Source organism: Molossus molossus, unplaced genomic scaffold (genome assembly GCF_014108415.1).
Source record: "Molossus molossus isolate mMolMol1 unplaced genomic scaffold, mMolMol1.p scaffold_m16_p_6, whole genome shotgun sequence".
Taxonomy (NCBI): Eukaryota; Metazoa; Chordata; class Mammalia; order Chiroptera; family Molossidae; genus Molossus; species Molossus molossus.
The window spans coordinates 109477281-109485796 of record NW_023425399.1 but is presented as its reverse complement, the minus strand read 5'-3'; the positions used below and the strand labels follow the sequence as shown (position 1 = coordinate 109485796).

The window sequence follows — 8516 nt, the reverse complement described above, 5'->3', positions numbered from 1 at the left end:
CAAGGAGTGGGCGATCACTGGAATGCAGGGCACTGTGCCAGAAAAAGATTCGGAAGATAAAAAGATTCTGAGTGTCCTCAATTCAACTGTCAGATCACTCCTGAGACAGATGAATGCCTAATTCACCCACACCTAATATTACCCTGAAAACAGACTTCATATTTGTCATCAGAGCAAGGAGGGTGCAAAGTAATGTTTGATGATGTCTCCCAGAGCACCCCCAGCCTTCTAAGTAGCATATACAACCAATATCTAGGATAACCAATGTACAGCATTCCTCTGGCCACAATTATTAGTTCAGCAGTGAACTGATCCATTCCACCAATACTAACTAAGCACTATAAAGCTGTTGAGGGCCCTGGAGATTCGGCACACAACAGAAGGGACAGGGTCTCTGCCCTCCTGGACCTGACAATGTGATGAGGAGCAAACAATGTATAAATAAACAAGTATATATATTCACATAATTTATTTATCAACATCTCTTGACATAAGAATATATATGTATACACGTATGCAAATGTGTGTGCATATCATGTGCCTGTGTGTCTACCATATGAGAATGGGAGATGGAAAACACAGGAGGCAATTTGGGGGTCTGTGTTGATTACCCAGAGAAGAGACCATGGAGTTTGCATCAGCACAGTAGCAGTGGGGAAGCGGGGGACTTCGAGGGCTATCAGGATGTTGTGTGGGGTGAAGGAGGAAAACTGTTGTGGAAAAGGATGCCCATCCAGTTCAGACTTCTGGGGGGCACACACAAAGAAAGAGCAGGCGAGTCCAGCTTGGGGTGTCCGTGTCACGGGTGGGTAGCACTGGGCAGCTGGCTACGCAGCTGGAATGCAGAAGGGAGACTGGGGAGATGACCTTTGGGCTAGTAACCGAAGCCCTCCCAGAATAGAATGTTAATATTTCAGAGGCAGGCAGAGGGAGACGGCAGTGTCGTGTCTCGGCAGCAGGGGACCAAAGCACTTTAAGAAAATCCCCAGAAAAACAGGGTCAAGAGGTCTAACGCACTGCCGAATTTTGTGTCTTAAAGTTGGGGACCAGGAGCCCCATTGTTATAGTGTGACAAACAGCGCCATCTAGTGGAAAGTGGGGTGAACAGCTGAGAGAAGAGCGATTGCTTTGCTTGACTGTCACCTTGAGTTGGAGTGAGTGAACCTCAGCGGTAGTGTTTCTCAGAAGCTGGGCCACTAGGACTGTCTGGTTCCCTGGCAAGTCAAGCCCGTTCTCCAGTGACAGAGCTGGGCTAGGCACCTGGCTAGTCAGCAGCCAAGCTCATTGCACTGTAGTCCTCTGTGCCGTAGCCCATAGAAAGCTCTCAGACCCAGGAACTTGTGACCCAGGTGTCCCTGGGGCCTCCTGCTCCTTAGGACCCACACAGGGTTCCGATCAAATCTCTGTTCCCTGCCCTGCAGAGTATCCGATGCCTTCCCCAGGCCTCTGTGGATTCCCAGACACCTCTGCTTCCCGAATCTTCCCCCAGTGAATCCCCACCCGCAACGCAACTTTTCAGTGCTGTTTCCTTATTGCAGCCTTGGTGTCCCCCAAACATGGAACGACCCCTCTGTGGGGCCAGGGCTGAGATCCCAAGAACGCCTCGCCCGAGGCCAGCGTGTGGGTGAAGGAGAATGGACATGACCAAGGCCTTTTCCTGGCAGTACTTCAACTATCCCACACGACTTCCCTTCCCTTTCCATCATCCCCAACAACTTCAGGGAGAACCATTTTTTATTTTTTATTATTATGATTTTTTTAATTCTCACCCAAGGGTATTTTTCCATTTATCTTCAGATAGAGTGGGAGAGAGGAGGGAGAAGGCGGAGGGGAGAGAGGAGGGAGAAGGCGGAGGGGAGAGAGGAGGGAGAAGGCGGAGGGGAGAGAGGAGGGAGGCGGAGGGGAGAGAGGAGGGAGAAGGCGGAGCGGAGAGAGCGAGGGGAGAGGAGGGGGGGAGAGGAGGGCGGAGGGGGAGGCGGAGGGGAGAGCGGAGGGAGGAGGCGGAGGGGGGAGCGGAGGGGGAGGCGGAGCGGAGAGAGGAGGGGGGAGGCGGAGCGGAGAGAGGAGGGGGGAGGCGGAGGGGAGAGCGGAGGGGGGAGGCGGAGGGGGGAGGCGGAGCGGAGAGAGAGCGGAGGGGGCGGCGGAGGGGGGGAGCGGAGGGGGGCGGCGGAGGGGAGAGAGAGGACGGGAGGCGGAGGGGGGAGGGAGGGGGGAGGCGGAGGGGAGAGAGGAGGGGGGGGGGAGCGGAGAGGGAGGGGAGGCGGAGGGGGAGGCGGAGGGGGGAGGCGGAGGGGGGGGAGGGAGGGGGGGGGAGGGGGAGAGCGGAGAGAGGGGGGGAGGCGGAGGGGAGAGAGGAGGGGGAGGGAGGGGAGAGCGGGGAGGGGGAGGCGGAGGGGAGCGGAGGGGGAGGCGGGGGGAGGCGGAGGGAGAGGGGGAGGGGGGGCGGAGGGGGGAGGCGGAGGGGGAGCGGAGGGGGGAGCGGGGGAGGCGGAGGGGGAGCGGAGGAGGAGGGGAGAGCGGAGGGGGGCGGCGGAGGGGGCGGAGGAGAGGGGAGGGGGGGGAGGCGTGGAGGGGAGAGAGGAGGGGGGAGGCGGAGGGGAGAGCGGAGGGGGGAAGCGGAGGGGGGAGGCGGAGGGGGGAGGCGGAGGGGGAGGCGGAGGGGGGAGGCGGAGGGGGGAGAGGAGGGGGGAGAGGAGGGGGAGGCGGAGGGGGGAGGGGGGGGAGGCGGGGGAGAGCGGAGGGGGGAGGCGGAGGGGAGAGCGGAGAGGCGGAGCGGGGAGGCGGAGGGGCGGCGGAGGGGGGGGAGGGAGGAGGGCGGGGGGAGGCGGAGGGGAGAGAGCGAGGAGGGGGGAGGCGGAGGGGGGGAGCGGAGGGGGGAGGCGGAGGGGAGCGGAGGGGGGAGGCGGACGCGGAGCGGAGGGGGGACGGGCGGGAGAGAGGGAGGGGGAGCGGAGGGGGAGGCGGAGGGGAGAGAGGAGGGGGCGGAGGGGAGAGAGGAGGGGGGAGGCGGAGGGGAGAGAGGAGGGGGGAGGCGGAGGGGAGAGAGGAGAGCGGAGGGGGGAGGCGGAGGGGAGAGCGGAGGGGGAGGGGAGGGAGAGGAGGGGGGTGGCGGAGGGGAGAGAGGAGGGGGGAGGCGGAGGGGAGAGAGGAGGGGGGAGGCGGAGGGATAGGGAGGGGGGAGGCGGGGGGGGGGAGGAGAGCGGAGGGGGGAGGCGGAGCGGAGAGCGGAGGGGGGAGGCGGAGCGGAGAGCGGAGGGGGGGAGGCGGGAGCGGGGGGGGGGGAGGCGGAGGGGGGAGAGCGGAGGGGGAGGCGGAGGGAGAGCGGAGGGGGGAGGCGGAGGGGGGAGGCGGGGAGGGGAGGGGAGCGGAGGGGGGAGGAGGAGGGGGGGAGGCGGAGGGGAGAGAGGGGGGAGGGGAGGGGAGAGCGGGGGGAGGCGGCGGAGCGGGAGAGCGGAGGGAGGGGGAGGCGGAGGAGGGAGAGCGGAGGGGGGGGAGGCGGAGGGGGGAGGCGGAGCGAGAGGAGGCGGAGGGGGGGGAGAGGAGGAGGGGGGAGGGGAGGGGAGGAGGAGGGGGGAGGCGGAGGGAGAGAGGAGGGGGGAGGAGGGCGGCGAGAGGAGGGAGGAGGCGGAGGGGGGGAGGCGGAGGGGAGAGCGGAGGGGGGGGGGAGGGGAGAGCGGAGGGGGGAGGCGGAGGGGGAGAGCGGAGGGGGGAGGCGGAGGGGGGAGGCGGAGGGGGGAGAGCGGTAGGGGGAGGCGGAGGGGAGAGGGAGGAGGGGGGAGGCGGAGGGGGGGCGGAGGGGAGAGCGGAGGGGGGAGGCGGAGGGGGGGAGCGGAGGGGGGAGCGGAGCGGGGAGGCGGAGGGGGGAGCGGAGGGGGGGAGCGGAGGGGGAGGCGGAGGGGAGAGCGGAGGGGGGAGGCGGAGGGGGGAGGCGAGCGGATAGAGGAGGGAGGCGGATGGGGAGCGGAGGGGGAGGGGAGGGGAGAGGGAGGGGGAGGCGGAGCGGAGAGAGGAGGGGGGAGGCGGGGAGGGGGGCGGAGGGGAGGAGGGGAGGAGCGGAGGGAGAGAGGGGGGGAGGGGGAGAGAGAGGAGGGGGGAGGCGGAGGGGAGAGAGGAGGGGGGAGGCGGAGCGGAGAGAGGAGGGGGGAGGCGGAGGGGGGAGGCGGAGGGGAGAGCGGAGGGGGGAGGCGGAGCGGAGGGGGGGAGGCGGAGGGGAGAGCGGAGGGGGGAGGCGGAGGGGGGAGGCGGAGGGGAGAGCGGAGGGGGGAGGCGGAGGGGAGAGCGGAGGGGGGGCGGAGGGGGGAGGCGGAGGGGGGAGGGCGGGAGGCGGAGGGGGGAGGCGGAGGGGGAGGGCGGAGGGAGGGAGGGGGGAGGCGGAGGGGGGAGGCGGAGGGGAGAGCGGAGGGGGGAGGCGGAGGGGGGGCGGAGGGGAGAGCGGAGGGGGGAGGGGGGGGAGAGCGGAGGGGGGAGGCGGGAGGGGAGGAGGGAGGGGGGAGGGGAGAGCGGAGGGGGGAGGCGGAGGGGAGAGCGGAGGGGGGAGGCGGAGGGGAGAGAGGAGAAGGCGGAGGGGAGGGGAGGGGAGGCGGAGGAGGGAGGAGAGGGGGAGCGGGGGAGGGCGGAGGGGGGAGGAGGGGGGAGGCGGAGGGGGAGAGGGAGGGGGGGGCGAGGGGGGGAGAGGCGGGGGGAGGCGGGAGGGGGAGAGGCGGAGGGGGGAGGCGGAGAGGCGGAGCGGAGAGCGGAGGGGGGAGGCGGAGGGGAGGCGGAGGGGGGAGGGAGCGGAGGGGGAGGGGAGGAGGGGGAGAGGGAGGGGGAGCGGGAGCGGAGGGGAGAGCGGAGGGGGGAGGCGGAGGGGAGAGAGGAGGGGGGAGACGGAGCGGAGAGCGGAGGGGGGGAGGCGGAGGGGGAGGGAGGGGAGAGGGGAGGGGGAGCGGAGGGGAGCGGAGAGGGGGAGGGGCGGAGGGGGAGAGCGGAGGGGGGAGGCGAGGGGAGAGCGGAGGGGGGAGGCGGAGGGGAGAGCGGAGGGGGGAGGCGGAGCGGAGAGAGGAGGGAGGAGGCGGAGGGGAGAGAGGAGGGAGGAGGCGGAGGGGAGAGAGGAGGGGGGAGGCGAAGGGGAGAGCGGAGGGGGGAGGCGGAGGGGGGAGCGGAGGGGGGAGGCGGAGGGGGGAGCGGAGGGGGGAGGCGGAGGGGAGGCGGAGGGGGGAGGCGGAGGGGAGAGCGGAGGGGGGAGGCGGAGGGGGGAGCGGAGCGGGGAGGCGGAGGGGGGAGCGGAGGGGGAGGCGGAGCGGAGAGAGGAGGGAGGAGGCGGAGCGGAGAGAGGAGGGAGGAGGCGGAGCGGAGAGAGGAGGGGGGAGGCGGAGCGGAGAGAGGAGGGAGGAGGCGGAGCGGAGAGCGGAGGGGGGAGGCGGAGGGGGGAGGCGGAGGGGGGAGAGGAGGGGGGAGGCGGAGGGGGGAGGCGGAGGGGAGAGAGGAGGGGGGAGGCGGAGGGGGGAGGCGGAGGGGAGAGCGGAGGGGGGAGGCGGAGGGGGGAGGCGGAGCGGAGAGAGGAGGGAGGAGGCGGAGCGGAGAGAGGAGGGAGGAGGCGGAGCGGAGAGAGGAGGGGGGAGGCGGAGCGGAGAGCGGAGGGGGGAGGCGGAGGGAGAGGGAGGGGGGAGGCGGGAGGGGAGAGCGGAGGGGGAGGCGGAGGGGAGAGCGGAGGGGGAGGCGGAGGGGGAGGCGAGGGGAGGCGGAGGGGGAGGCGGAGGGGGAGGCGGGAGGGGGGAGGCGAGCGGGGAGCGGAGGGGGGAGGCGGAGGGGGGAGGCGGAGCGGAGAGAGGAGGGAGGAGGCGGAGGGGAGAGAGGAGGGGGGAGGCGGAGCGGAGAGAGGAGGGGGGAGGCGGAGCGGAGAGAGGAGGGGGGAGGCGGAGGGGAGAGCGGAGGGGGGGAGGCGGAGGGGAGAGCGGAGGGGGAGGCGGAGCGGAGAGCGGAGGGGGGAGGCGGAGGGGAGAGAGGAGGGGGGAGACGGAGCGGAGAGCGGAGGGGGGAGGCGGAGGGGAGAGCGGAGGGGGGAGGCGGAGGGGAGAGCGGAGGGGGGAGGCGGAGGGGAGAGCGGAGGGGGGAGGCGGAGGGGGGAGGCGGAGGGGAGAGCGGAGGGGGGAGGCGGAGGGGAGAGCGGAGGGGGGAGGCGGAGGGGAGAGCGGAGGGGGGAGGCGGAGGGGAGAGCGGAGGGGGGAGGCGGAGGGGAGAGAGGAGGGAGGAGGCGGAGGGGGGAGGCGGAGGGGAGAGCGGAGGGGGGAGGCGGAGGGGAGAGAGGAGGGAGGAGGCGGAGCGGGAGCGCGGAGGGAGAAATGGGGGAGGGGAAGGAGAGAGGGAGAGAGAGGAACATCAATGTGAGAGGGACACATCGAGTGGCCGCCTCCTACACAACTCTAACCAAGGCTGGGATGAACCACAACCAAGGCCCGTGCCCTTGGCCAGAATCAAACCCGTGACTTTGGTCTGCCAGCCGATGCTCCAACCATTCGCAAACCAGCCAGGGCTCAGGTTGTCTTTTATAAAGAGTGACCAGATAATAATCTGCCAAACCAGGCCACTTTGAAAGTGAAAGGGTGTCAAAATAGTGAAGCATGTAGGCAGACATAGAGGCTGTCGGTAGATAGAGATGTAGGGACGGATGACACGGGTATACGAAACCTTCACTTGACTTGCAAACTGGTGTTATTTTATTGGTAGACCTTTAAAATAGTTCTATACAAAAACTATTTTCCAATATAAAATTATTTTCTGAAATAAAGACAAGTATCACATGATCTCACGTATTTGTGAAACATAATGAACAAAATAAGCTGTCGAACAAAATAGTTCCAGAGACGGAAGTAGGGAACAGACTGATGAACCTCAGAGGGAAAGGGGGCGGGGGGGAGGGGGAAGAGCATATATGCATAACCCATGGACACAGGCAACAGTGTGATGAACAGCGGGGTGGGAATGGGGAGGGGGATTTCAATGGAGAAAGAAAGAGGGACATCTGTAATACTTTCAACAATAAAGATAAATCAAAAAATAAATAAATAGCATGTATCTGTGCACATTAAGTAAAATGTGAAAAAGGAAAAAAATGTCCTTAAGTGGATTAAGCATTAAAACTGTGACAGGCATGAGCAAAATAATTATAGTTGAACAATTGAAACAGTCTTAGTACTAGTCTCTAAATCTGTGCAACTAGCATTTTTCTGAAGAATGTCATTTTGCAATATGATGTATTATTTTTAATTCTTTCATAAAACTGCCAGAAATTATCTTTACAGTTGCATTTTATATTTAATAAAGTTGAAATTATTAAGAAAATAGTTTCTCTAGAGGCGCTGAAGCGCCCGGTTAAGCTCATAGTAAATTCTGCTGCATGAGGGTTATTCTCGATTCAAAGTTTCTGTGTTTCAATACTTAAATAATTCAGCTTCACAAACCAATGGATCTGGCCAGAGGGGGGTGGGGGGAATAGCCCATGGACATAGACAACAGTGCAGTGAAGGCCTGGGGTGGCCAGAAGTGGGGTAGAGGGGGTCAGTGGGGGGAAAAGGGAGACATCTGTAATACTTTCAATAATAAAGATAAATTGAAAATAGTAATAACAATCCAGCTTTGATCCTGTCACAGGTACAGCCTCTTTGCCTCCCTTCAGAGACCATTTCTTCAACAAGCCACATCTTTTTGTTTGTTCTGTTGAAAGTATTGCAGATGTCCCCCTTTTCCCCCATTGACCCCTGTCCTCCGTGCTCCCACCCCCTCCTGCTAACAAGCCACATCTTGTCAAACAAGCTCTCTCTATTCCTGACGCTTTAGAACACTTCACCACATTTAGATTATGCAAAAATAAGGGCCTTCGTTTTATTCTACCCTGGTCAGAAACATAGATGCATCCAATTTTTTTTAAGTTCTTTCAGAAGATCCTTCCCACAAGTTGAGCTATTCTAAAGCGCAGTTATAGTATTTCGAATTTAAATCTGTGTGCATTTGAGCAACTCTGGTTCTTAAATTTGGTCAATTTCCCCTTTTCTTTTTTAGTCATCAATTTAAAATGTCTTCCTGTCTGCGAGTTTTGTTATCAATCGTTGCAAATAGCTAAAAGCACCAAAAGTTTTTACGGTGCTCTTGGAGACTTTCAACTGATAGTGAATGAAATGCAACCAAAAGGTAAAGGGTCCATTTACCCAAAACAAGAACAGAACCTTGAGACTACTATAGGACATGGGTTGGTTTACAGCATAGTGCTTCGAAGATCCAAGCATTTCTAAAACCCGACTGATGATAGCTCCACAAGTGTTCTGTGGTCACTCTGTGTGCACAGTGAAAAGTTTATAAGTTTTTACACTGCAACTTCTATTTTGGTAGGGTGACAGAATATTTGGACACAACTATGAGTTTTATGCACACCACAACCTTTTCCAAGTCTATTGCTATTTCACTAGGGTTTTCACTTAGAAAAGAAAATTATTTTCATTATAACACTGAACTCGCCAAAGTTTTTTTTTTTTATCTTATTG

General features: G+C 62.7%; 1 pseudogene; it reads right to left on the bottom strand.

The window, feature by feature from the left end:
* Positions 1-2234: 2234 nt before the first annotated feature.
* On the bottom strand, positions 2235-4616 carry LOC118619285 (annotated as a pseudogene).
* Between the last annotated feature and the right edge of the window lie 3900 nt (positions 4617-8516).